The following is a 27,951-nucleotide window of genomic DNA, read 5'->3' as shown; positions in this document are numbered from 1 at the left end:
CTGGTTTGCCCCCTCACTAAAGTCTTTAGGACACACCAGCTGCCTGCTCCAACCCTACTTTTGAGTGCTGTCAGGCACAGACAGTTTTGCCCTGTGAAAGTCTAAGGGTTTTGGGAAGCAGGGCTGACCTGCACCGCACAAGCAGCAGAAGAGTGTTCTACTTTAAAGTCAGGATTAGATAATACCCATCAAAAGGTTCCTTAGTAAGTGCACTAAGTCAAATGTGGCTCTACCTGTCCCTAGGATTAGTACAGAGCTGGCAGCAGTGGGCAAGGTGGAGCATAGTTAGGCCACTCCCTCACCTGACCCTTTGGATGTAGAGAAGCAACAGGCCTGCCTAGGATCCCTCCTTAAGATATGAAATGGAGGGAATGGCAATCCAGTGCCTCCTGAATCCCTCAGTGGCAGTGTTGTCCACCCTCACTATCTTGTCATGAGTCTCACCATATTTGGTGTTTTTTCTAAAGCCCCAGCTCCTGGAATCCTGTTATTAGCTGAGAAGTTCAGCTTTCGGTTTTTAAAAAGTAAGTTTCCAGTCCTCGTGATTGCAGGGAAAGCTTGGAAATGTAACATGCCTGTATCCTAAAGGTGAAAACCCCAAAAGACTAAGAAAAAGAGCCAATGTTTTAAAAGAAATCTCATGGTTGTAAGCCAATCCCATGATTCTTTGGGACCTGACTCATGATTCTTTGGGACCTGGCTCATGATTTTTGAACACTTTGGATTGCCAGTACTGAGGTGCTATTGTACTTCCCCTCTCCTCCTGTCTTCAAGGGCAGCTGGCTGGCCCATTCCTCCCACTTTTCTTTGCAGGAGAAAGTTAGTAAGTATGTTCTTATAATGCTGCACCTCCCCATTCTGCAGCAACAGGCCCTCAACGCCACCTCTGGAGTCTCCTGCTGCCACTCAAATCACCCAATAACTCCTTGAGATACACTGATTGTGCCATGTTCCAATAGCCACTTTCCCAGTGGCATAGGGCTTTACCAACAAAATAGTGCACTCTGTGGCATCTCTAAGAAGCCCCTGAAGACAATGGGCCAGATTCTCAGCTGGTGGAAATCTGCACAGCTCCAATGAAGTTAACAGAGCTAGGCCGATTTATACCAGCTGAAAATCTGGCCCTAATGGAAAGACAGGTATGGGCAGAAAATGTCCATTCCTTCCACTTCCAACAAAAATAAATGAAGTGGAGACCCAAAGCTTCTTCAGGAGAGGTACATGTGAGTTTATCTCTTTCAGAGCAAACACAGGTGAGACTCACTGAGGCAGATTCTCTGTTGTTGAGTTAGCAAAATTTTGCCAACCTTAGAATTCAAGATGGAACTTGTAGTCTGAAAAACTGCACAATCAAAACTGGCGGGTTTTGCATAGCACTTATGAAAACGCAGATGTGTTTCTTTTGGGGGGGGATGAAAGTATTAGTTGTGTGCTCGCTAGTTTGCTGTTACAATGCAAGGGCAATTTCCAGATGGTGCTGATATCTGAGCACTGGGAAGAAGGCAGAAGCTTTGGATTGTGTTTTTATGTGTACACAAGTCTTATCGCTTTCTAAATAAAGGCATGAGAGAGAGACATTAATGTTCGCCTATACATGGTCAAATGAAAGATGGCATAGAAAAAAAGTAGGGAGTTCTTTGTTTTATCTTTAAAAAATTGTTGACAGAGGTAAGATACTATTTAAAAATATTTGAGTACATCATGGAATTGCATTCATCTAGTATCAGGAAAATCAGCGTAATGTGCAGTTAACGGTATGTAAACCAAACAGAATGTCAGGGCTTCTGTTCCCCATGGTCTGTTGGAACTGATCATTTCTGACTGTGGTTCCTGTTCCCCTTACTGTAGTCCAGTGACTGGTGTAATTCATAGGGCCTACACAAAGTTCTTCAAGTCAAACGTCCATATTTCAGTTGCACTGCAGTACATCTTTTCTTGACCATAGCTGTCACTGAGGCAAACACCTCATTAAAAATTCATCTTTAGTGGTGAGGTGCCTTTATTCTTGAAAGGCTGTGTTCTCAAGCCCTTTCACACACCACTTTTGACTGGAGAATATAAAATATACCAGATTTCAGTTGATTTTTTCAATATAAATCAAACACAAAGAATATTTCTTCAGCTCTTTGCATTTTCCAACCTTGCATGAATACCTGCTCATTTGTGAAACCCAAAGAGAAGTTATAATTAAACCTGTATTTTTTTCCACAGGAAAAAAAGCCATTTTTCATGGAGCAAAATGGCATGTTTCATAAGGCAAAACTACATTTCATAAATACATATTTTAATGGCTTGTACCAACCACTCAATGCTTCAGAAGGCGCTAGGAATGTTTCAGTACATACCTGCAGGAAGAAATCAGGAATATTTCTATTCCCGTTTTAGTTGGATGGAATTTTCCTTCATTAACAATACACTTTCCTTCAGGGGCTTGGGTGTGGGGAGGCTTAGGTTCTGTTTCAGCTACAATCATAAGTTATCTTTCCTCTACTGAACTTTTTGATGTTCTTGTCTTCCTAGGGAGTCTTCAGTGAGAAGCCTGCTCTGTGGGGCCAGTCAGAGTTATAGTGGGAGGAGGGAAATGAAGATCCAGGAGCTAAGGGTTAATATAACTCAACTCTTCCCCAAGAAAATACTGTTTTCTCTTCTTGGGAGAGAGCTGGATTCCTTTCCTTCTGAGTTACTCCTGCTGATCCTCTCAGTAGGTAGGGCTGCAGGCTCAGCCTGAGCAGGTCCAAGAGCAGGCCAGGTGGCCCGAGCTAAAGTCCCACTCCCAGTTGTTATTTTCACCCTCATTTCAGTATGATCAATTGATCCATCTAATCCACATCTTTCAGACTTTGCCCTCTGCACATGCACAGTAAGTGGAGAGTGTGAATGTCATGTTCTTTGCAGAGATTTAGTTTTTCATGGCAAGCGGTCAATTTAACATGTTCTGAATTATCCGAGATGACTGTGCCAATAGCATGGCCTTAATTATAACTGGCTGAAATCATTTTCTTTGGAACAAAAAAAATCACTCATGCTGAATACCAGCCCTCTCAACTAATCAAAGGCCACCAAGACAAAGAACAAAAGAATTAGAACAATAAAAAAGTGGACCACTGTTGGATTAGTTGTTCAAAAAAAAAAAAAAAACCCCAACAACATTCTCATAACTTTCTCTTGATAAAGGCCCCAATACTGCAAAGTGCTTACGAACTTATCTAATTTTAAGCATGTGAGTAGTCTGATTGATGTTAATAAGATTATTCATGTGCTTGCAGTTAGGCACCTGTTTAAATACCTTGCAGAACTGGAGCATAAAACAGACTCCATAGCTTCTGGCCCATCAAGAGTCTTTGGTCCCTCTTTTTACACAGCCATGAAAGCTATTCGAGAAGCAATTTTCTCCATGGCCTGCATGATGCCTACACCAGCATATACTCAGCCCCCTCCTCCCCAGTGAAGGTTTTCTGTGTTCAGAGCGAGGGGACAAGACCTGGAAGTAGAGCAGCCGGAATCACCATAGTTTTGCTGCAATGAGATTCAAACTAACATTTCCTTTCATTTTGAAACTGGTTGGGGTTGGGATGCAGTTGACCCAGATTCACTCTCAAGTGAAGCCGATTTGAGTTTTGGAACCCAAAGCCAGGCCAGGTTCCTGTGGTTATTTTTCATTGCAAATATTTTGCAGAACTTAACTCAGTATGTCCTAAGAATAGCCAGAGGAGTGATGCAGTAGCACTTAGAAGCCCCAACTCTAGTGGGATTTACAAACATGTCAGGTGCCTAACAGCCATTACATTTCAATGGGAGCTGGGTGCCAGACCTGCTTAGGTGTGTCTTTAGGCACTTAAATATATTTGTAAATCTGGCCCTAAGTAACTTGATCACATAGGAAGATTGTGGGAGAAAGTGAATGTGGCTCTCCTGATTTCCAGCCTAGTACCTTAACTACAAGTCCATCCTGCCTTTCTACCAATGGGCTTCAGTAGTGCTCGGCAACAAATGGATTGGCCATATATAAAGGCACTAGAATGCAATAATAACACTTAGCAACTGTGTGGTACTTTGTGTTTCCAAAGTGACTTTAAAAACATTAACAAATTAAACAATACAACAAAGATGAGCCACCTGTAAACTGCAAATGCTGTTTTTTTGGAAGCACATTGTGATGTATATTCTTGTGATATGACAATATATGATAGGACAAGATAAAAATACATAAAAATAGCATTAAAATATGTTAGGCGTAAAAGCATAAAAATACCATAAAAATATCACTTTCACCTCCTGGGAGTGTAAAAGTGCTTTTACTGCTTGGTTCTCAGAATTTCCTGGAATGTCACACTGGGGGCATTCGCTAGCAAGAGTGGGTGAGTAGCTGGGTGTTAGAGTTTAATAACAGGCATATGACTGGACATGTATAAGTCTACGTTTTCACAGTGGCCTCAGTCCTCTGCCCACTCCATGGGTGGAGCTCTCCTTGCGTTCCACATGTGCAGTGACTATAGAATCACCCTCAAAGGGTGTGACCCCAAAGCCTCTTGAAATGGGTAGGAGTCTTTCCATTGAGTTTTGGATTAGGCCCTAACATAGCACTTGTAATTTTGTGTTCATGCAAACAGCCTTGCATGTGCACACTGAGTGCACAGACATAGTACCGGCAGGCTCCATCAGAGTTCTGAGGAAAAGGACTTACTCTTCCTCAGGTTGAGAATTTGTAGCAGCTCCAATGTGTAATACTCCTCCTTCCCTTTCTCTGACTCCTAATGGGCATGGGGAGAATAGCAGGTGGATCCATGTATTTACAAATCCATCTAGACCAGGAGTCGGCAACCTTTCAGAAGTGGTGTGCCGAGTCTTCATTTATTCACTCTGATTTAAGGTTTCGCGTGTCAGTCATACATTTTAACCTTTTTAGAAGGTCTCTTTCTATAAGTCTATAATATATAACTAAACTATTGTTGTATGTAAAGTAAATAAGGTTTTTAAAATGTTTAAGAAGCTTCATTTAAAATTAAATTAAAATGCAGAGTCCCAGGACCCGGGCAGTGTGAGTGCCACTGAAAATCAGCTCGCGTGCCGCCTTCGACACCTGTGCCATAGGTTTCCTACCCCTGATCTAGACCTTCCTGTCTCATCTCTATACCTCACCAACATGCAAAGATGCAATGAGCTGTGCTCCAAAGTGTGTGTATGGTGTGAACTTCAGAGGCCAGATTCTATTTTTTAGGTACACCAGAAGAAATCTGGAGTAAGCCTATTGACTTGAATAGAACTACTCCTCATTTATGTCAAGGTGACTGTGATGAGAATAGGGTCCCAGGAGGATTCTTGTCTCCCAGCTCTGTGCTGCAGATTGCTGTTGTTCTATTGCATCCTGGGCTCTTTGTGCCAAAGGGCAGGATTTACCCCTAAATAGCTGGTAAGTCCAAAATTGCTGTACAATACATGTGCTGCTTCTAAGGCAAATGGCCAGACTAGGAATTTGGCACTGTTTACCAGCACTGCAGTCACATAACAAAGAGACCAGTAGTATGAAATGGCTCAAACACATTGTTTCCTTAGAATTTACAAATATATGGAAATATTTTATTTTTAAAATGGGGGTTGTATCATGTTCTCTTGATATGTTGAATTATTTCCCCCAGGGCCATGTCATCTTTATTTCTCTTCCACAAAATCTGATATCAAAGTTCGGGAGCTATTGGGCCTGATTCTGCTCTCATGTACACTGATGTAAAAGTGGAGCTATTCCATTGGTGTCAGGGAAGTTTAAGCAGTTTAAGCCTGGGTAAATGAGAGGTGAATCTGGCCTATTAGTCCTAGAGATGAGCTGGACTAAAAATATTTGGATTCAGACCCAGATGTTGCAGCTGGGTCCATCTCTGATTCTTTTGTTTGGTGTCTGGCTGTCTGTGTCTTGTACTGGGAGCTGTGTCAGTTGGTTTTACTCTCAATTTCCACATTGTTCACCTGGTCAGATGGCTGATTAGATCTGTTTTCCTTTGACTCACCTGCGGTGAGGAATTTCCTCAAGTGTATTTGCCTAATAATAAAACCCTTTTAAAAATTCCATAAAAATAGGGATGGATTAAGATTAAATGAGGCCTAAGTGTACCAAAAATGCAGGACCACTCATGTATTTCAGCAAACAAAAATAGGTGTCCTGCTTTCAGCTGCACTTTCCGAAGCCTACTTCTTCCTGCATGAATAATGTCTTCTGATGTTCCCTCCTTATGTGAAGCCAGGAGCTCCCATAGCCTCTATTCATGCATGCTCAGGATTTCCTCACTCTTGTTCCTTCCCAGTTAAATTCTGCAGGGATCCGTTTGCAGAGAAAAGATGGGGATCTGCCCAAAAGTATGTTTTAAAAACAGTCAAATGTTTTTTTCAGCCGCCCCCTTGTGCTCCTGCGGCATTGTAGGGTGTTCTTTTTCGTTCTTAAATTTTGTGCTCTCCCCTCTCTTAGTAACTTGTGGGTTGACTTCCCCTCTTCTTCATGATTGATGGGTGGGAAGATTTTCCTCCTCCCTTCTCCTGTCTTCCCACTGTCCATCCTGGCAAATAGGGGGCAGAGGATTCCACAGTAGACTTTCTCCCTAGAGAAAAGAGGGTGCATCTCATCAATTCCTTGCCCTCCTCCTATGGGATTGAGTGTGTGTGTGTGGCAGTTTTCCTTTCCTCATGGGATGAACTTTTACTTCCCTGTGGGAGAACCAGGTGGTACTCACTGCCCCAGATCAGTTCACTGCAGAACACCTCCATCCGTCTAATTGGAAAGAGCACTTTGCTTCCTCTTCTCAGAAGAAGGTCTAGCCAAATATATATCAATGTACTTCCCCTGCAGACCTGGTGAACATGCCACAAGGAAGGGAAACATCTGGTGGGGGTTCTGATCCATGGATCCACTAGGCTCATGGCTAATTTGCCTGTGCGTAATTTCTGTTTGGAGTTTCTCTTATGAAAGTGGGGACCTTTTGTATATCTAGACATTTTCCACATTGTCATTTGCAATCTTGGTCTCAGATTCCAATCCAGTCCATCTTGGTAGTTACCAAAAATCATTACCATCCAGCAGCTGTTTTGTGGCCTATGAGAAATGAATTGGTAGGTCTTCGCCTATGGTCCACAGCCCACAACCAGCATTTATTGACAGTCTCAGCAGAGAGGCCAGATGTTGAGTGGTCTAGACACCGAATGACCTGGTCATTCTCTTACAGGCTTGGTATACAAAGTATGGAGCAGAGTGTCAGGACAGCATGAAGAACCCTGAACTGCTTTTTTCTGTACCATTTCCATGGATCATTACAAACACTAAACTCACACACACATAGGAGAAAAACAACTCAGACATCATTAAATAAATAAACACTGAAAAGTAAAAAAATAAAAAACGAACCAACTCAAGTAGTGAGGTGAAGTGTTCTTTTGTGTTCCAGTGCACATCCAGCACGAACAATAAAATTCTTTCAAAAATGAAAACTGAAATCCAGGCATTTTTAGCTTGCAGGAAAATACTTGTTTTGATTGCACATTCATATGAGATTAGAATTCTTAAATGTTGTGCTAATTATCCCACATGAAAATAATCTTAAACAGACTTTTGGAAAGTTACACGTGAATAAAAGTTACAGAACAATTTGTAAACCAGTTCTCTAGTAATTGTAGCTCTTGTAATCAGGCCTACAGCCGTCCAAATTTCAACCAGAAAAGGTATGTTCTAGATTATGTAGCTAGATAAATCAATAGGTAGGTACTTCTCTGGCCTCTGACTTCACACTGTCTGAGTGCCTCACAAATGTCAATTAATTTGCTCCCACAACATTAGGAAGATGAGAAGTGAGATAGGAAGTATTATTATTATCCCCATTTTAAAGATGCAGAACTGAGGTGCAGCGAGAACAAGGGCTAAATTATTGATAAAATGCATCCATACAGGAGTAGCCGTGTGAAGCCCTGAGACACAGGGTATGTTTACACTGGAATTAAACGTCTGCGGCTGGCCTGTGTCAGCTGACTCAGGCTTGCGGGGCTTGGGTTTCGGGGCTGTAAAATTGCCGTGTAGATGTTCAGGCTCGAGCACAAGTCCATGCTCTGGGACCCCCTGAATGTCTGCACTGCAATTGTACAGCCCCTTAGCCTGAGCCCCGCAAGCCTGGGTCAGCTGGCATAGGCCAGCCGCAGCTGTTTAATTCCAGTGTAGACATACCCTCAGAGACAGACTGCCCAGGCACAGCTCCTCCTTGACTGCCTCCTTGCTCCTGGGCAGTAGTACTTTACTATTGACCTACACCCACCGTAAATTACTACTTATCCCATGCTGGCTCTGCAAGGTTGGCTAGTGAGCAAGGAGGAGTGAAGCCAAGACTTCATTCCCTCCATTCTCTGCCCACTTTCTCCTTGGAGGAAGTAAGCAAGTAAGTAGCCTCACTGACTCCTTTGTACCTGAACTGAATATCCGGGTTAACCTGTGTAAGGAGTAGAGGTATCTTATTCCCTCTTGCTCCTTTACAGAGTCACAATCTAATCATAAGTGACCTGCCCAAGGTCACACAGGAAGTACTGTACGTGGCAAAGCCAGAAGTTGAAGCCAAGTCTCCTGAATGCCAGACCTGTGCTTTAAGCACTAGTCCAGCCTTCCTCTGTGTTGCTCCAGAATCAGAGGAAAACAAATAGGGTGCTTGGGAGAGGAGGGTGGGAAATGCACATCCCAGCATTTTCTTCCCAAATTCAGTTTAGTAGTCTGCTTTTCTGCTTACTGGGCTCTTACACTCTGGGTTCAGAGAGTTTGTGAAGTATCAGTTTAGTAACCAGTAGGTCCTGTATTGGTGGACAGTCCTGTATTGGTAGACTATACCTTGTCCTTGTAGGAAGACAGAACTGATCATCCATTGGGTCTTTTTTCTTTCTAACTACTCTGGTGCTACAACGAGTAAGCATTTATGTCACACTTCTTTTCCTGCTAATGTCTTGGTATGGATTTGTGGTTTCTTTTTAATGTCTGGTTCATTAGATGGCATAACATATGTAGAGTTTTTAGCTGTGGTTGAGGAAAGCTGGGAAAGTAGAGGTTAAGGTTTATTACGTCTGTCATGTTTGAGAACAGAGGGCCATATACTATTTCTGCCCTGAGTCCCTGCCCATAATTCCCATTGGCACTGGAGTCACGTGCCTGGCTGAGAGCTGTTTATAGCCCTAAAAGTACTTTCTGTTTCGTTCTCAGATGATCAGGATCGAACCATAATCTAGACACCACTTATTTTAAACCTTGTTAAACTACAGTTTTGAAACTTTTCGAAGCTGGGATAGGGAATTATTTCATAGTACATAGGAATTTAAAATGCAGTGGATAACATCTCTGTCTCCCACCCCCATACACGCAGACACTGCATTAAGAATATTCCGCAGTGTCATTCATTTTATAAAGGGTACTCTATACTTGCTTCCCCACCCCAACAAGCACAGCACAAGCACATCATGAGGGAATAAACCCCTAAAAGCTTAGTTGTAATTTACATCTTTACTTCCTGCACATAGTAACAATAGATAGTTGAATTGAAAAGCCTTTTAAAATTCATAAATATATTAGTAGCCATTATCTAGGAGAAAACATGAGTCTGAATATAGGGCTCGATCCACCACAGTGTTTCTCCAACTTTATACCAGTATAACTCCCTTGAAATCAAAGGAGGTGCACTGGTGTAAGGCTGAAGTAGCAAGTGGTGAATCAGGCCCATAATATCTGAGGGTGATTACACTTAACCACTGGTCACTCATTTTGGGTGCTGCAGGTTGGGCACCCAGAAACGGAGGCAGTCAGAATGAATGGATACTTTTTAAAATCTAGGCTGAAATTCCATGTTCATTCTACAGAGAACCCTGCCTTCAGTTTTTTCATCTTTTCAGTGTCGCAGAAATGAGACTGTGTTTTAACTGAATATTAGATACTTTCTAATAACCTAATGTCCGAGTGATTTCCTTTGGAATTTTGTTTTGATGTTTAAAACACAGAACAAAACAAAACCTTCTCCACGGTTTATTTCTTTTCTGATGAAAATAATAGCATTGACTCCATAACATGTTAATCATTAAACTGAGTATAAGTAAGGCAGGTGTGCAAGGTAATGCACAATGCTAAGGCTGTTAAAAGAAACCTCTGCAAACTAACTCCATAGCCTACGGGATGAATATGACACAGCAACACCAGTATCTGCTTTCATTGGCACCCTCTTGACAGCTAAGCTTTTTGGGAGGTTCTGCCCTGGGATTCAAAGACAATAAGCAAACTTGCACAAGAAAAATAAAGTTTGCATTCCTTTACATTTGAGATTTGACAGATAAAACAGAGGCAGGTAATACGCTGCTGTGTAATCCCTTACAAAGGTGACACAACCCCAAAGAGCTTTGATGCTGTCTGATTGCAAGCCTCATGAGAATTCTAGTGGAAAACAAATGCTGATGAGCTTATTTGACTCACCTTTCTACCTATTTGCGTTCAGAAAGGGCTCCTGTACAGTCTCTTCCCCTCTCTTTATTGTGCGGTTTGCATTGTTTGTTTGAGTTTGAAACTGCCATTATGTGAAAGTGTTGCAAGTATAAATAATTTAGAAGATAACTCTGTGGGGATGCCACTTTCACTGCTTTTCTGCAGTAGCAACTCATTATGGTTCTGAGAACCAGCATTCCATAAGAACAATTATGCAACATCAGTACATGGATATTAACCAAGCCTGATAGATGGTGACAAGAAAATAATTTTGACATCTGTTTAATTAATTTTTTCTGCCATTCTTAAAAAATATCTCCTCTCGTGTGTAATGCACACAACTGCTTTGCATTTCCTACAAATATTTGCAGGCTTCTTGGATGGACATAGATATCCATCAGGTTGTATGCATATTTTGTGTTTGGATTGAAAATTACTTTCCTCCCAATAAGAGGCCATTGTGATACAATTACTTAATGAAATGCATTTGTTTCTAAAGGTAATCTAGTCAGTTAATATATGTTAATAAAGACAAGTGAACAAAAGGTAATAAGTGGGTCAGACTCAAAAAGAATCACTCCTGTTAAAGGGAAAAGAAAAGCTCATAATGGAGCTTCTCTTACTTTCACCCCATCATTTTAAGAATTGCTTTGCCAATCCTTCACAGCAAATAGTAATTTTAAGTGGCCCAACACAGAGCTCAGGTTTTGTGCACTCTATGGTAATGACAGAGTAGCTGCCCTTCCTGGAGTCAATAAGTCCAACAATTGAGTCTCTTTTTTCCCCCCTCCTGTGAGTGAATCAGTGCTGTTAGCCTGACTGACAGGACTGCTTATAGAAAGTGAACCCTTCACCCATGTTGACCTTATCCAGGCACTTTTGGGGTTCATAGGCCAGGCAGGTAGTATAGAAAACAGTTATAAGTAAAAAGCTGATTTTGATCTTGTGCACTCCATAAACAAGAGTGAAGAACTGTTGAAATAAACAACTGATGGGTATTGGGGTGTATCCCTAACACCTATATACTCTATTTCAGGACTTGAATCTCAGTGCTCTCTTCTTATAAACATGTTGCTTATAGGTGACCAAGAATTGTTCACAGTTATTTCTTTTTTTTACCAGAACCTCATAAGATTTTGCCAGAAACTTATTTACATTGTTAGTTAGTTTCCTGATTCTGAAATGCAGCTGTGTTGTGATATCTCAGGGTAAGTTATTAGAAGTGAAAAGTGTCTAGTAAAATTTAACAAGAAGGATCTCAAGAAAGGGGATGAAGCACCGCCTGTTAAAATAATGTCATGTCAAAGAAAAGGAGCATGGCCATGAGCCTGGATGCACTCCCCAGTAGCCAAATCCAGTCTGATTTAGACGTTACACACCAACTTAAATATATGGGAGTTAGAATTGCTGGTGAGAAGGAGCAATCCACAACTAAAACAAACATTGCAGAGACTGCAAGCTATCATAATAAACAGTGCACTGATGAAAATAAACTTATGTATTAGACAGTGTTAGCTGATAAATAGAAGTGACAAATAAATATCTCAGTGAGATGTTATTCTCTTGGACATCCTCAAACACAATTCCTACTCCTCCATGCCTCTTTCGGACTCCTCTCTCATTTTACTCCCACTGTCCATAACCTTGGTGTGATCCTTGATCCTGCTCTTTCATTCTCCCACATCTCCTGTGTCTGCAACTCAGCCTTTAGCAGTATTAACCACATATGCTACTTCGCTCATGTCTTCATCTCCTTTCAGCTTGACTACTGTAATTCTCTTCTCTAAAGCTTCTAAATCCCAGTTCTCCATGCCCCATTATGTGCCAAATATTTCTGCCTCCTTCTCACACATACTTCAGATATGACAAAATCACCCCTATCCTTCAGACAACTCCACTGGTTTCCATTGTTCATTTCAGGGTCCATTTCAAAATTGTTCTTAAAACCCTGTAAAAGCCTGCTTCATGTCCTCTCTCTCTGTTTATTATGGCCTTCTCCCACCCCGCCTAGTTGCACAATCTCATCTTTTTTCATCCATCATCCTTTCCCTCTACCATTCCTTCCACTTGAACTAATCCTCCTGTATCATTGACTCTCCAGATATAGTATTTTCAAACTCAGTGAAAACTTATATTTTCTCCCTTGTTTATGGCTCTTAATTTCTCTCCCTCTGAAATATTTTTTGTAAATGAATTATCTAAATATGTAAATTGTTATGGAATGGAGTTTGTGTGAAAGATGTTATAGTGTATAGCATGATATATTATAAATATTAAGATAAAACTATGTTACACTGAAAATTCCAGGGAGAGCTAGTTCAGAAAGTCCAATTTCCTAGGTAAGTCTTAGGAATACATTTTTAGTAGGGTTGAAGCCCTGCCTCTTTCATTTTGGGTGCAAAATTTACATCCACAAAGTCTTTACCTGCATTTTGTTCACCTGCAAATTACATCTAGTTACCTGATTTGCACCTACAATTAGTTAGTTATAACAGTGAGATTTGTATTTGAAATGCAGATGTAAAATTTGGGCCTGAAAAACTGGCATTTGTATTTTTTATGGGCACCAATTTCACCCACCAAAGGTGGCTGATCACCTGGAATTATAGGTCACAGAGTGCTGAATTTATGTATCCCACTTTACATCATTTACATCATCCACATGGATCGGTGATTGAGGGACATATAGGAAACAGACATTGATGCCTCCAAGTCAGGCTTCTGTCAAGGTCCATTTAAAGGTGCCAGCTTTCTCTTTGGCTATTGACCATTGTATTTTTTAATATATATTTTATTGAATCAAAGAACTAATATTTTTCCTAAAATGTCTCTGGAAACTCAGATGATACAACACAGTCTAGACTCTCTTAGGCTAGAATTTACTAGTATTAAAGCCTACATGGCATTACTGGAGTCTGCTAAGCCTCATGTGATTTATAAAGATATAAAATATATCTTTTATGATTACGATGATGCTAAAAATTTTGTGGATGATAATGTAGTCACATTGGAAAGACTGGATATAACAACTGTTGGAGATTCAAGAAGAAATACACTCCTTTGCCAGTTGATCTGGCTCCTAGAGGATAAGATTGCTTTGACTCCTTAGTCATTGAGTGTTTGCATTTTGTTTCTTTTGCTGAAAACTTTGTCCTGCTAAAAGTTTGCATGTGTGTGAGTCTATATTTTTGACCTCTATTAAATAGTTAAATATTATATTAAATGAGAACTATCAGGTTACAAATTGTGTGTTTTTAGCAATACACAAAGGTTACAAATAAATTTTAATTATTCAAACTGAAATATAATAACCTAATTGACTTTTCACTCTCTTTGCTGTTGATTTATCTTTCTATGTTTCTTTCGGTGTGGATACTGAAAACAGAATGAAAAAGGACAATTCACTTTCACTTTTATTTAGTCAGTTTCTTGTAAATTTCACCTTCAAATTCTCATGCTCTAGCACAGTGGTGCCCAAACTTTTCCTGTCATGCCCCTCACCACCAGTCATGGAATCTGTCCATGCCCACCCTCCCTCCCTTACTGCACAGTTGGCTTAGCAAAGGAGCATGAGCTGAAGGTGGAGCTGGCCTTGGGGGAGAGAGGGAATGAGGCCAGAGCTAGCCTGGGGCGAAGCGGAGCTGTGGCAGGGGCCGGAGCAGGGCTGGGGGCAGAGCAGGAGGTGGAACGGAGCTGCAGCTGAGGGCAGAGCAAGGCTGGCGGGCACTCCCTTCCCCGTCCCATGTTGGGGCTGGCCCGTGCCCTGCTATGTGCCCCTCTGAACATTCCTCCACACCATAATGTGGCCCTAGCACAATGCTGCAATGTTTGTATTGAAAATACAGTAGGAAAAGACTTATAAATCTGTATTTTTAATGAAATAACTCCTTTTCATACATTAAGACTGTTACGTTGCACAGGTGGGTAGCATTATCTGTGAGTATTAAACCACAAAAACTTTGTTCAAGTACTGTTATGATGCAGTTTTTCAGATGGTCCTCTTAAACATGGCCAGAACAATTACAGATGTATCCAATTTGAATGTGCAGATCCTTTATTAGTACCCACTGTAGACCAGATCCTCAGCTGGTATAAATCAGCATAGTCTCACTAACTTCAAAAGAGCTGCACTAATTTACCTCAGCTGAGGATCTGGCCCACTGTGTGAAATGGCGCACACTCGTGCTGACTGTCCACACAGAGTCAATGGGACTATTTGAGTGCTTAAAGTTAAGCACGGGTAAAATTTTCAAAAGCACGTAAGTTCTATTTTCAAAAGCGCGTTAGGGCTAGATCCACCAGGGGCCTTCAGTACCTAAACTGCCACTTCTGACACCTAAAATTTACATCCTCAAACCCCCCACTTGGCTGCCCGCTAAACCTGTAGGCACCTGAGGTTGCCCCAAATAAAGTCCCCTAGGCACCAAAGTTTCTGTTGGTGGGCATGCTCACAGATACCTATCTCATGCCTAAGCCCTAGAGATCTAGACTGAAATCCCCACTCTGCCTGAGAGGAGCAGGGACTTGAACCTCCAAGGAGAGTGCCCCAATCACTGGGCTAGAGGGTATCCTGGTATGGGGGCTTCTCAAGCTCTCTTCTTAAAGCTGTTCCATTTTGTATAAAATAATTAACTCAAGCACTCAGCACCTTGCAGGATCAAGCAGCCTACAAGTTGCCAGTTTTATGAGCTCAAATGCAGGTTGATGCGCATACAATTGGATGTGCTCCCCACAAGTGGTGTAGATGCAATTTTTGAGACCTACTCAAAACCTGCCCAAATAGTCAGCATATTCTGAGTTAATGCTGAAAATCCATCCATAACCTTTGTTAAAATGATGTAAGATCACATACTGTTTCAAAACTTCTCCCTTAATGAGTTACAGAGATACAGAGAGAGAGACTGACTGATTTGTTTAATTTCATGACAGATATTTCATTTCTATGTACAAGAATGACAATGGGAAAATATCACAACACTGTCCAATGTTCATTAAAGATATATGACCACCACATATAATGCTAATTTCATATTCCTTTTTATGATATAATTTCCTTTTTTTATGGCATATTCAAGTGACAGTAACCAGGTTGGCAAGCCTAAAATGTGAAACCAGATGCTTCGCTAGCTAGCCAGCCTTTAAAAATAAAAAGACAGAAAGTTTGCATTAGTGTTAATTTGCTCATCAGCCGGGGAACCCACCAACAGCAACCTTGGAGTGATGCAATTCGGGACAGACTCCCACCCGCCCTCTGTAATTCTTGTGAGCCAGCTGGGTATTGAAATTCATAAGAATCCACCTCTTTGAGTGCTTCAGAGAGCACAAACCTTGTCAATTTCAATCCTCGGCTGGTTCAGAAGAATGAAGCCAGGAGAGAGAACAGAGGGGTGGTGCAACATTCACATGGATGTCCTCAATCACAACAAATGCAACACTCCAGGGCCCCTGCAGAGCTCCAGCCAGCTCTATCCCTGACTTACCAGCTGTGCTTTGCATTTACCTCTGATTACCCAGCGAGGCTGCCTGGGTAGCAGGGAATGAGCCATGAGGCAAGCATGCATGTGGGAGAGTGAGCAGTCTCACCTTTTTTGTTTTAATTTTCCTCTCTCTGAGGCCTGCACAGTTTGGCTTACAGCAATTTAGGCCCCTGTTATCATAGGCACAACATTAAAAGAAACATTTGCAATAAAGTTTTTAACAGACTCTCTAAGGTGGTCCTAAAATATTTTTTCTGTGATACATATAAGATACACTCAATACACAATGATGTGGAAAGGTATAAAGGCTTTATCAGCATGAGACTGGGATGATCTGAATAAATCCGTCCTGCCTTCACCACTCCTGAATAATAATATTGCTAGGACCCAATTATGCTAGGCGCTGTACAGACACTGAACAAAAGCCTGCCCCACTGAGCTAGCAGTTCTCAGACCGATAACACCTTTACACACACCATGCACTCAGATACTGAGCCTCAAGACTCTCCTCTTTGATAAAGCCAGCTTACCATAAGCGGAGTGATCAAAGGGGTGAAATTAACATGATCATATATGTATATAAAACCTAAGCAGAGCCTCCTATAACTAAGCAAGGGCAAGGAGCAGAAAAGTATGGACATCACCATGTAGCTACAACTTACTTGGGAAGTGATTAGTACTGCAGTGATAGGCGCTATAACGTGTGTGTGTGTGTGTTTTGAGATTATATATATATATATTCTGTCCATTACTCCTAATTGTTTCACTAGTTCCCCTTCCTCTCATGTATACTTTAGTAGCCACCAGCTAGAGAAAGATATCTATAGCTATAATTAAAACATTCTCCAATTATTATGGACTGTTGCTTAATATTCTATTGTTCCACTGACAACACAGTTTTTAATGTATCATTTTATGCTATGCTGTAGATCATCATTATCCTGCCTCCCTTAGGGCCTTGGCTGTACGAGTATTTATTTGTTTCCACAAGCTAACGTGCTCATCTTGGAAAATAGTGGTGCTGCGATTCTTCCTCACTCAACTCGTCCCCCCTACTTTGTTTTTTAAACCTTTTCCTCCTCTTGTCAGCCTGCAGCGTTAAGGAGTCTTAATATGGCATTTACCTGGATACCCACCCAACTGAAATGCTGAACACATACTGGCTTCTTAGCCAATGCCATACACGCAGGTTTCTGCACTCCTTAACGCGGTAACGCCATACGGCATCTCCTTGTGGCCTACAGCATTTTTTTCCCCCTTTAATAAACTTGAGAATGGATTAAGGGCTCAACTTCACAGAGGTGACTCCGCAGTTGCTTCTGTGGGAGAGGTGAGAGCTCATCACCTCACTACTCAGCCCCTTATAGAAGCTGCTCGGCTCCTTGCACTATGACTCTGAACAGAACTTTACTCCATGCTGTCAATGTGATGTTCTGACTAACTTTAATCATGTCAACATCCATTGCTTATTAAGTGCCTTTTCCCAAAATGTTTCTCAAAAAGAAACTGAGGTCAGTATAAGCTGGCAGTGTCTGCCACAGCAGCCCTGCCTCGGCATCAGTGTGAACATCTTTAGGATCAGCAGTTCTCAAACTTTCAGTAGTGTGCTTCTATACATTTATTTTGGCGGTGGATTTTGAAAATTAAGCTGTTAAGATCCAGTTTCCTAAGGTCCACTGGTTGATAGGTAAAATACATATTTCCCAGCCTAATCCTTTTTCCTTTAGATTTGAAGCTTTAATGACAAACGAAAAAATATACAAGCATGACCAAGACAGGACAGTGAATACAAAAAATAGTTCACTTTGGACAAAATTTGCTGTCAGGGTAAATGGAGCATTCCTTCTGAACTCACAGACTGGTAGTGCATGTGCAGGTTGGTTGTAGATGGTTGCTACAATAAGGCTTCTTTCATACAGGTGTGTTTATGCCCCAGGCTTGCTGGCCACAGTCCATTCCATTTACAGAAGCTGAATTAAACAATAACTACCACATTGCAAAAAGAAGAAGGGAAAAAAAAAAAAAAGGTGAGCGTCAAAGGAGATGCCTGAGAGCTTTGTTAGGGCCAAGAAAAACCCTGTTGCAGTTGTCAGAGCTTGTTGATGTTGCAGAGAACGGCACTTTTTTTTTTTTTTCTGCTGGATTTTGTGGTTCTGCCTTAGGAAAGAAAGTAAAATAGAACGGAAGAACAAAGTCCTACTCTATAAATCAGCAGCTGCTCCTTGCCAGATCAAAGGAGTGACATTTTTGCTCCTGGACTACTTGTCCACTTTAGGTGCTTGACAGACAGCTAACAGCTGGCCTGCTACACAGCATAGGCGAATCGAGCTACATCTTCTTCAGAGCAGATGACAAGCTAATCAGAGATATCCATAACACAGGACATGTGAGTGCACCTTGATCTCTTCAAACACATCCAATACATAATTGCTAAACATTTTTGTGCATTTTTGGCAAGTTAATACTTCGGTAGTTTCCGCTGAGAAGTAAGATGGAGAATGAATATGTTTAGTTCATCATGAAGATGCAAAGTTAAACAGAGGTTAAATGTATAGCGGAGCTCTCCTCTTCAGGTTAATTTATAAATAGCTGAAAGCTGAATATGAGCTAGTTCGGAATTTGTGTAAGTGACTTTAATTTGATTGACAATTACAAAAATATAGATTTTCAAAAATGGCTGCCCAAAGTTAGGATCTGAAAGCTGCATTTAAGGGCCTGAATAAGTGGCCTGATTTTGAAAAGTGCTGAACACTCAGCAGCTCCCAGTTTTCAAAATCGCGTCCTGTGAGTTTAACATGACAAATTAACACATCTTGAAATTCAAGGGTTAGTTAAGAATCAACAGAAAGGTCTGAATTCACTTTTAATGTGGACAGTCCAGTGCAAGCAAAGTAGAGTACATGCCAAATTAGCTAAAATTGTGTTCAGAGTCTCCATAAGATGTATGTATACAGACCTGGAATTTTAATGTCAGTAGTAAAACTTTCAAAGTAATTTAGTTTCTAGTTGCTTCCCATTTGCAATAAATCAAGTACAGGATGAGGTAATATACTACAGCTTATGTCTATTGACTTAGCATTTTATCTTTAAGATATGAATAGCTAAGGAACTCTGTCTGTTTGTCTCCTCCCTTCCTTTCAAGTACCTTTGAAAGATCACTTTTACGGTGCATGATAAATAACCATATATGAATAATCTGATGGCATTCTGAAAGAGTAACAGACATTGCTTCAAAAATCATGACCTGCTGGGATGCTTTGTTATGTGGTATGAGGTGTGATTACATTCACTGAATAGTGTTTATTATCATTCAGAATTCCAAGGGAAATAAAAGATAATTTTCCACCTAGGTTAAAATATCATGAAAGCTTATAATGAAAAATCTGTGTGTAGAGGCTTCTTTGTGTAGCGGGAATTCTTCATTAAACTCAATGGTAACAGATTTATTCCTCTAACTGGTTCTCATTCATGATGGGGTTTCACAGTATATTTGCAATCCTAGATAATGCAGTCCCCTTTCCACTATACAATTTAACAAAGTACAAATGGGGTAGTATTCAGTCATGGAGCTAGCTATTTATGGCCAAAATGGATTTGTAGCAATGAAGATACACCTTTTACTCAGAGAAATTAATTGCACGCTACAGGATATGACTATTAGACAACATATGTACAGTGGCAACACTAGACTTACATGACCTATGTGTTAGTGTATGGTCCCCCTCTTCCAAGGACACAGATATGCACTCAACCCGCCAGCCATGGAGCCAGGGCACCATCCCATATTCTCATGCATGGTCCCATCTGACTCCAGCAGGTCACAGCACAGAGTGATTTCTCCAGCCGCACATCCCATTCGGAAAGCTATGTTTTGGCTCCACCTCCTGGCTTCCTGCTACATGCAGTGGAGGAGGTCACCAGGGGCCACTGAGCACATAAACAAGTATGTGGTAGTGGGCACAGGCAGGCAGCCAGGGCCAGGGATTAATGTGTGCCCGTTGGAATGGGGGAAAACAGTCAGGAGTGATGATTGTATTGGGCTCTGCAAAACCTAGGGTCAGCACTGTATGTTTCAGTCCTCACTTTCTCTGTCTACAAAAAAAAAGGTTTCATTTTCTTGCCATCAAACTATTGTAGAGGCGAGATTCCCATACAGTCCACATGTGCAAACACCTACTATATGGAATAAACAAGTGTAACTCTGTAGCATTTGCACTTTCAGTGTATGTACTACTAGCACTGGCTGTTAACAAAACAAAACAAAACACCCTCAAACTCTTGGCTTGAGCCCAATCATTTTCCCATGCTCCAGAAATATAACCTGGTAGAAGAGCTACATGTTTAAAGACACACATTTTCTGTGAGCTAAATAAATACCAGTGTTGACAACTCTCGTGATTTTATCAGGAGTTTCATGGTATTTCATGTTTAACTTAAAGTTCCAGCTCCCAGAGAAAAAGTGGTTAGGTGAGACTCTTGGCTTTTTCTTTCTTTCTTTCTTTCTTTCTTTCTTTCTTTCTAAAGTAAGTTTCTAGCCCTCATGCTTGTGGATAAATGCTTGAAAATGTAACTCAAGTGTTCCCCAAAGTCTCAAAGAAAAAAACAGAAGGAAAATAAAGATATATCACGATTTTTAAGTCACTCTCATGCTTTTGGGCAGCCTGACTCATGATTTTTGAACCTTTGGGATTGGAAATACACAGACTTTTGAGTGCTATGATATAATTTCCAAAATTGCCATCTTCTCTGACGGTGATACTTTTACAAGTGACATACAAGACATGGTAGAGGTCTGTGGAACCATCAATGAACAAAGACTATCTATCTATCTAATAGGCAGCCAGCCCTGCCATTTTTTAAATAGCCTAATCTTCCCTGGAATACTTACAATGCCTCTAACAAAGTTATTCAATCCTGTGTTAAGAAGTTTTGTCAAGGAATAAGTCCCTCTTTTTTTCCCCTCTTTGAAAATCGATCAGGTAAGTGACTCCACTGCTCAATATTCTTAACTTAAGGGAGTCTTTTTGGCTGGCTTACATCCAAGTGGCTACATTCAGCTTTATACTTTCTTATAAGGAATGCTGAACATAAGAGTTGGCAAACAGGTGTGGCATAGAGTCAGTGAAGCAGAAATAAGGGGTTTATCAGCCATTTTTATATATACACACATACACAAAAGGACACCTTAACCTAATTCTGTCAGTTCAAAACACACACTGGAGTGAAAAGGTTAAATAAACCAAAATGGTTAGATTTCAGCCTCAGAAATAAAAATCTGATTGATAAATAATGAATAGTTTTAAAGGGGGATATATTTATAGATATTAAAATGTTGCTGCAATTTTAGTCTCTCAGATTCCATGTTTCCAGATAGTTCTGTTCCTCTGAAATTATACAGTCAGGGTGTGGTAGAAAAGTGTCAGATACATAAGTATCATGAACAGAGCTCAGCAAAAAAAATCACAAAGAAATTAGAAAACCTTTCCATGTGAATTTTTTGTCCATTTCATTTCAAATTCACGAAATATAATTAGATTTCACAACTAACCAGACAAATTCTGTGGTTTTTCTCAGAAAATTGTTGAGCAACAGTGGGCTTAGTTTAAATGGAAATCAAAAAAGGGTTTTTTGAGCCAAAACATTGCCATTTTTCACAGTTTGCATGCTGAAATGTCATTAGGATGAAGATTAATTCTCCCATCAAAAGTTACAAGCATTGGAGTTTTTACCTGTTTTAGGCCCATATTCAGCAATGCACTGAAGTATGTGCTTAAATTCCACTGACTTCATTAAGTGTTAAGCACATGCTGAAGGGCTTTGCTGAACTGGGGCAATGTGAAAACAGCCATTTCATGGAATGTTAAGTGCCATGTAATGATGTCAAACAATCTTGCCAGGAAAAAAAAAAGTTCATTACATTTTGTGAACAAACTATCACTATTTCTCATACCACTATTTGTGAACAACAATTTTTTTTTTACACAAAACAAAACTATATTTTGCTTTGATACACAGAGCAATGAATGTTTCAAAAGATTCCACTGGATGGCTCAGGGTAGTGGAAATGGGATGCAGAGAATTTTGCTCCTAGTTAGTGGCCTGTAATCTAACCTGATATGGTAGTGGCCAATAGTAGGAAGGGGCACAGAGCCTGGATTACTCTCTCACCCCTAGAAAGGACACCTCCTACTTCAGGGTTGAGGCACATTGGTTGAGCTTTGTGGAAAAACTTGCACTAGCATGCTCACTGTTGTATCTAGTAGCTGGGTCCAAAACTTCAAGCTCCAGGGCCCTCAATCTGGTAACTTTCATAAGTACAGTACTAAGGGACTGATTTTCAAAGGTATTTAGGTGCCTAAAGCTGCAGTTGGCTGCCTATTGGGATTTTCAAAAACACCTAAGTAGGTTAGGTACCTAACTCCTAGTGCTTCAGTGTAGACACTTGCTACAGTGACAGAAGTGGTTTTTCCTTCACTGTAATAAGTCCTCCCCTTCAGGAAGCAGAAGCTAGGTCTACAGAAGGACTCTTCCATCAGCCTAGCAGTATCTATATTGGGGCTTAACTTGGGTTAACTACATCTCTCAGGGTTATGAATTTTAGGTAGACCAGATCTTACATTTAATAATAAAGAAAATATATTAACATTATTATTATTATAATTATTAATTGTTATTATTATGTTAGTGCCACAATCCCTAGTCAGGTTTCAGAGTAGTAGCCGTGTTAGTCTGTATCTGCAAAAAGAACAGGAGTACTTGTGGCACCTTAAAGACTAACAAATTTATTTGAGCATATGCTTTCGTGGGCTACAAAAATGAAAGCCCATGAAAGCTTATGCTCAAATAAATTTGTTAGTCTCTAAGGTGCCACAATCCCTAGTCAGGATCTCTGTCCTTTACAAACACCCAGGCAGACATGGTTCTGGCCCCAAACAGCTTACAATCTAATTTGAGACAAGGCACTGCTGTAGTTCATCTTTGGAGTTCACTGGAAGTGTATTCTTTTTATTGATTTATTCCTTCCTCTTTTTTTCAGTGTTAAAGAGTTGAGTGTCTTTCTGTGCATGCAGTGAGTTGGTTGATTTAAAGAATTTTCGTTATTTTAACATATCATTGTCTGTTGTGGATATTTTAAGTGGAATCAAGAGAGCATAGTGATACTGATGAAACTTTAGAGCTAAACTCTGTGGTCTCATATTCTACCTCCTTCTTCTCAAAAAGGGAAATTCACTTTGCTTGGAGGACCAGCACAAGATCCTCTCCGCCACTTAGGTCTCACATTGCCAGCCTATACCCTAAGGTAGTGATTGGGGCTGAATGCTACTCTGTGCTTCAACCAGCCAGTCTGGTCCCAGCTTGGGGATGAATTTCATGTTTCCAAACATTGCTGTTTTTCACCCACATAAAACCAGACTGTTGTGGCCTTATTCAGGTGAAATGAATCTCCTCCAATAGCCTTACAGTGGGGTTGAAGCAACCTGCCCAGTATAAATCAGTGCACTTGCAGATACTACTCCTCGACTGATTCACTAATGGAATGAGCCGTATCTTAACAAATGAAATTTTGTACAACGAAACCAGTGGGAAATCTCAAAAATTGTATTTTAATATGTCCTGCTTGAGCATGCAGACCAAGAGATCTGTATTTGCTGCATATTTTCTTTTGCAGTTTGCATTAGTATTTCTTTGAAATTTTAGCAGAATGTTGTTTAGCATCAAATTAAAATGTATTCGGTAAGTGAGACTTTAAAATCATTCTGGAGTGACTTCAGATAGAATATCGTAACTACATGTATTGATGCCATTAAATATTGTATATGACTTCTTACAACATATAGAACACAGGTTTGTGATTAAAAAAACAGTGATGTCATTTGAACAGCTGCAATTTTTACAAATATTAGAATGGTGCTAATTAGAGATGGGAAGAAGCTTAGGTCAGCTGGTCTGCCTAAGCAAAATGCTTAACCACACTTAAGATATTCTGCAAACTGTAGAATTCACTAGTTTACCTCTACTGCTCTTTTTTGGCTGGGCACAGATAAAACTATCAAGTAATGAGATTTCTTTTAAATGTCCACATCATCTTACACGTTGATCTATATCCTGTTTGACTTGCTCACACAAATAGCTCCAATGAAATTAGTGGAACCATTTGAGTGAGAAAGGCGAATAGATTTTGACCCTGTATCATTTATGTGACTGCTTTATGTAACAATGCTGATAGAAATACCTCCTTTCCTAGCCAATGCCCACTGTTAGAATTAGTAGGGGTGGTAATCTGAAATCTGCAAAATGATGGGAGTGAGAGTTGCATTATACATAGTACACCAATTACATGTATTCTCCTTTACAATACACGCCTCGTTTATCATTCCAGGGTTAGGGCCAAATTCTGCATGTGTATGAATGTAGAGCTTGTGACAGGTGCCAAATTGACAGCCCTGGAGGCTGAAGTCCCCTGTTTATCCACAGAACAGGTATGGCACATATAACGGCAATGTGAGCTTCACTCCTACGCCCTTGCCAATGTGCCTGATGTTAATATGGATGGAGAGAGGAAAGATGTTTATGTAGATGGTAGACTGGACAGATCACAGGATGGGGAGTGGAGAAATCTAGGGTCACGTTCTGGCTTTGCCACAGACTCCCTATATGACCTTGGGCAAGTCACTTAATCTCCCTCTGAATCAGTTCTTTTCTATAAACCGGGAATAACAATCATGCTATCATTCTCCTACCTTTTGTCTATCCAGACTATTCAGACTGGGACAGGAAATGTCTCTCATTATGTGTTTGAGCAGGACGTAGTGAAACAGGGCCCTGATCTTGGTTGGAACTGCTATGTGCTCCTAGAATACAAATAATTATTATGATTAATAATAGAGCAGTTCTCTCCATTGGAGATGATTCGTTCACCTTTTCCCTTTCAGTCTTTGGTCTCTGGGTGAAGGCAACCATCGAGGTTGGCAATTAGTGCTAAGGAACAGAGCTGTGAATTCCTGTTTCATAGGATCCCAAATAATGCTAAAACTAGTGTTATTTTCGTTTAATTTTTTTCACTGGTCTTTTAATGTCCCTTAAAAACATTTCTGCCAAAGTAACATTACAGTGTTTCTGTAATGCATGAACTGAAATATTTTGCAAGGACTAGATCTTTCTTTATTTCGGCCCCAAAAATAACACCCTGAGGCATATAAAAGAAAAGCCCTCAGAAAATGTAAAATCTAGGGCAGAGACTATGACTTCCATTTCTCTATTATGCATCATTCACATTGATGGTGTATTATAAATAATAATACACAAACACTATTCTGTGTATTTCTGCCAGTTGTGCTGGCAGTTTATGTAATGTAGTCATTGCTAATGACTATTGGACCTGATTTTCAGCCTGAACTGAACGCCACATCTGCTTTTGCATCTGCAGTTTTGTTGATACAAATAATTTCAGATGACATTTTGCAGATATAGTTACTTGAGGGCATAAGTGATGCAATTTTATGCTGGGATTTTCAAAGGGAATTAAATTTCAGTGGGATTTGGGTGCCTAACTCTCGTATGCTCCTTTGAAAACCTAGATGTCCAAGTACTTGACTGTACCCCTGCCCCCTACAGCAAGGTACTTGCATGTCTAAGTGACATCAATTGCACTTGCAATTTTTTGCATGTGCAAAATTTAAGAACAAAAAGGAACACCTAGAAAGTAGGGCTCAAAATCAAGTGCTATGTTCATTAGCAATTATATCTATGGTGGTCTTTCAGCATTTACTAGAAATATGTGGCCTTATAATTTAGTACAAGTCTCCCTAGCGGATTTTTCTGTAAGGCAGTACAGTTTTGGGGGCTCACTTTCAGGGCTTCAGCTTCCTCATCAGAAAATACCTACTGAATCATCTTGTAGTTCACATAGAAGATCTAGAATTACTCCTGTGGGTTTAATAAACCTAGGGCAAAATGTCTTCCTTTGAAAGTGAATGTCTGGCAAGTGCATGCAGACACAGAGGCTGGGTTTTCAAAATCCATCCCATAAAGCCAGTATCCTGGTTGAATATGTAACACTGTCAAACCAAATTTTGTATACTCATACATGTGAGCCAGTTGCGTCACTTTACTTTCAGGACTTAAAATGTTCTTAATGTCCTGCATTGTTGTGTAAACCCCATTGAAAAAACACTTCAGAGGATGCCCATTTTTTTACTAATGTAAACATTCTGACCAGTATCCAAAGATATGACCTCTTGGTGAACCTTTAACCTTCCCCTTAATTATTTGTTTGAAGGCAGTGTGGAGTTCTCCTGCTGAGACTGAAGAACCATAATGCCTTGCAGCCCTGTGAGTAAGGGAGTGTTTGGAGGGAAGTGGAAAGGGACATAAATAAGGGCACCACCAGATGTAAATAATAAAAGTGGTTGGGGTTTAAATAAAAACTGAAAAAGCAATTTAGTTTCCCTAAAGAGTGGCTGGATTGAAGAAAATAGGGGCTCGGAAGATAAAAAATGTGGGAGGGTCTCTTGTTTATGATTTTTTACAGGCCGCCCAAATAAGCACTCATTGCATTCTTTAAAACCTTGCCATCTGTATACATCATTAGAAGCTCATAGGAGAAGAGAAAACAGTCTTATTAGGCTTTTCTCTTAATCTCTATTGGCCTTAACTTTAGCTGATAAAAGGCATGCTGGATACAGAAGGTTCAGGTCAGCCCCCATTTGGTCAACGTGGTAACATTGCTGGAAAGCAGCTAAGCAAATTAAGTCCTATCAGAGACCTTTGTCTTTGGGGACGGAAACTGTGTCTAGAAGTCACAGTATTAGAGTAGGAAATACCTTCACCATGCTGAAATCACTGCTAGCTGAAGGAATGAGCAACAGAATCAATTCTTTGTTTTTATTTTTAATACTTGAAGTCTCTTCTTGACTAATTCAGAGGCAGGATGACATTTTTGACAACTGAGCTATACTTTCCTTGAAGAATAAAGAATGTCTTTGTTTTGGATGTAAACATAGAGATGCAAAAAAGCCCTTTGGTGTTATTTGTAGCATTTATGCATCTGTCTAATGGAATTCCCACCAGTGTGATTACAGGAGATCTAAACAAAGGTGTACTGTCTTTTGTTATCTTTGATGGACTTTAACCTGAGGGGAGCGACTCAGTGGCTAGTATAGTATATGTCGGATGCCCAGCTGTGTAAGTGTTAGAATTCGACTAAGTGAGCTGATTAATTGAATTTTCCATTATTGACTGAAAAACTCCCATTAACTTCAGTGGACTTTGGATCAGGCCCAATGGCAGTTAAAGAGGCTGTTTTGGATGACCGGCATGTTAGTATTTCTGAAGAGGATTAAACACTAGTATTCAACTTCATTAGCACTCCTTAAGGGTCACTAGACTGAAGTCTGAACTGTGAAATACCAGACAAAACCTGAACATAAGCCCCGGCCTAAAGTGTTCTTAAAACACAAAGAACAGGGATAAAAATAAAAACAAGTGTGGTTTGTGAGTGATAGAAAATTGCCTTGTTTTGAACAAATTGTATAAATAATATGGGGGGGGGGATTATTTTTACTGAGTTTGATTTTACTGAGTTTGAGCTGATATGGATTGCTGTGCATTAAACTAACAGAAAATATGCAAGCACTTATTGTGGGTTACCAACCAAATTAAATTCAGGCTTTCTAGCCAAACAGCTGGCTTTATCTAATGCTCAAACGCTTCGGCCACTACTCCAGCTACGGTACCTGATTTGAGGAAAAAGTTCTTTTGGGCCTAATATTAAACACATGTACCTACAACTCCCTCTTTCTACTGAGTTGAAAGGTGCCTCAGTTTATGGTCAGCAGTTGCTTAATGCTATGCCTTGGGTGTCCCACTCTTGGCTGAAAAGGTCGCCCCCAGCTGGCACTGACCTCTAAATGACCCCTGACTTTACAGGCTTAAACTGCAGGAGTTGCAGAAGAGCAGAAGTCTTTCTGGGCCAGCACTTATTGCTGCTGTGCTGGTGAT

The 27,951-nt window shown here is 40.4% G+C and overlaps 1 protein-coding gene across 15 annotated transcripts in view; it reads left to right on the top strand.

Annotated features, from left to right (window-relative positions):
• The window catches only part of MEIS2 (Meis homeobox 2), a 182,098-nt gene that overhangs the window by 147,085 nt on the left and 7,062 nt on the right, over positions 1-27,951 (top strand). The window lies entirely within an intron of this gene.

The sequence above is a fragment of the Trachemys scripta genome, chromosome 4 (genome assembly GCF_013100865.1).
Source record: "Trachemys scripta elegans isolate TJP31775 chromosome 4, CAS_Tse_1.0, whole genome shotgun sequence".
In the NCBI taxonomy this organism is placed as follows: Eukaryota; Metazoa; Chordata; order Testudines; family Emydidae; genus Trachemys; species Trachemys scripta.
This window is presented reverse-complemented; position numbering and strand designations above follow the sequence as displayed.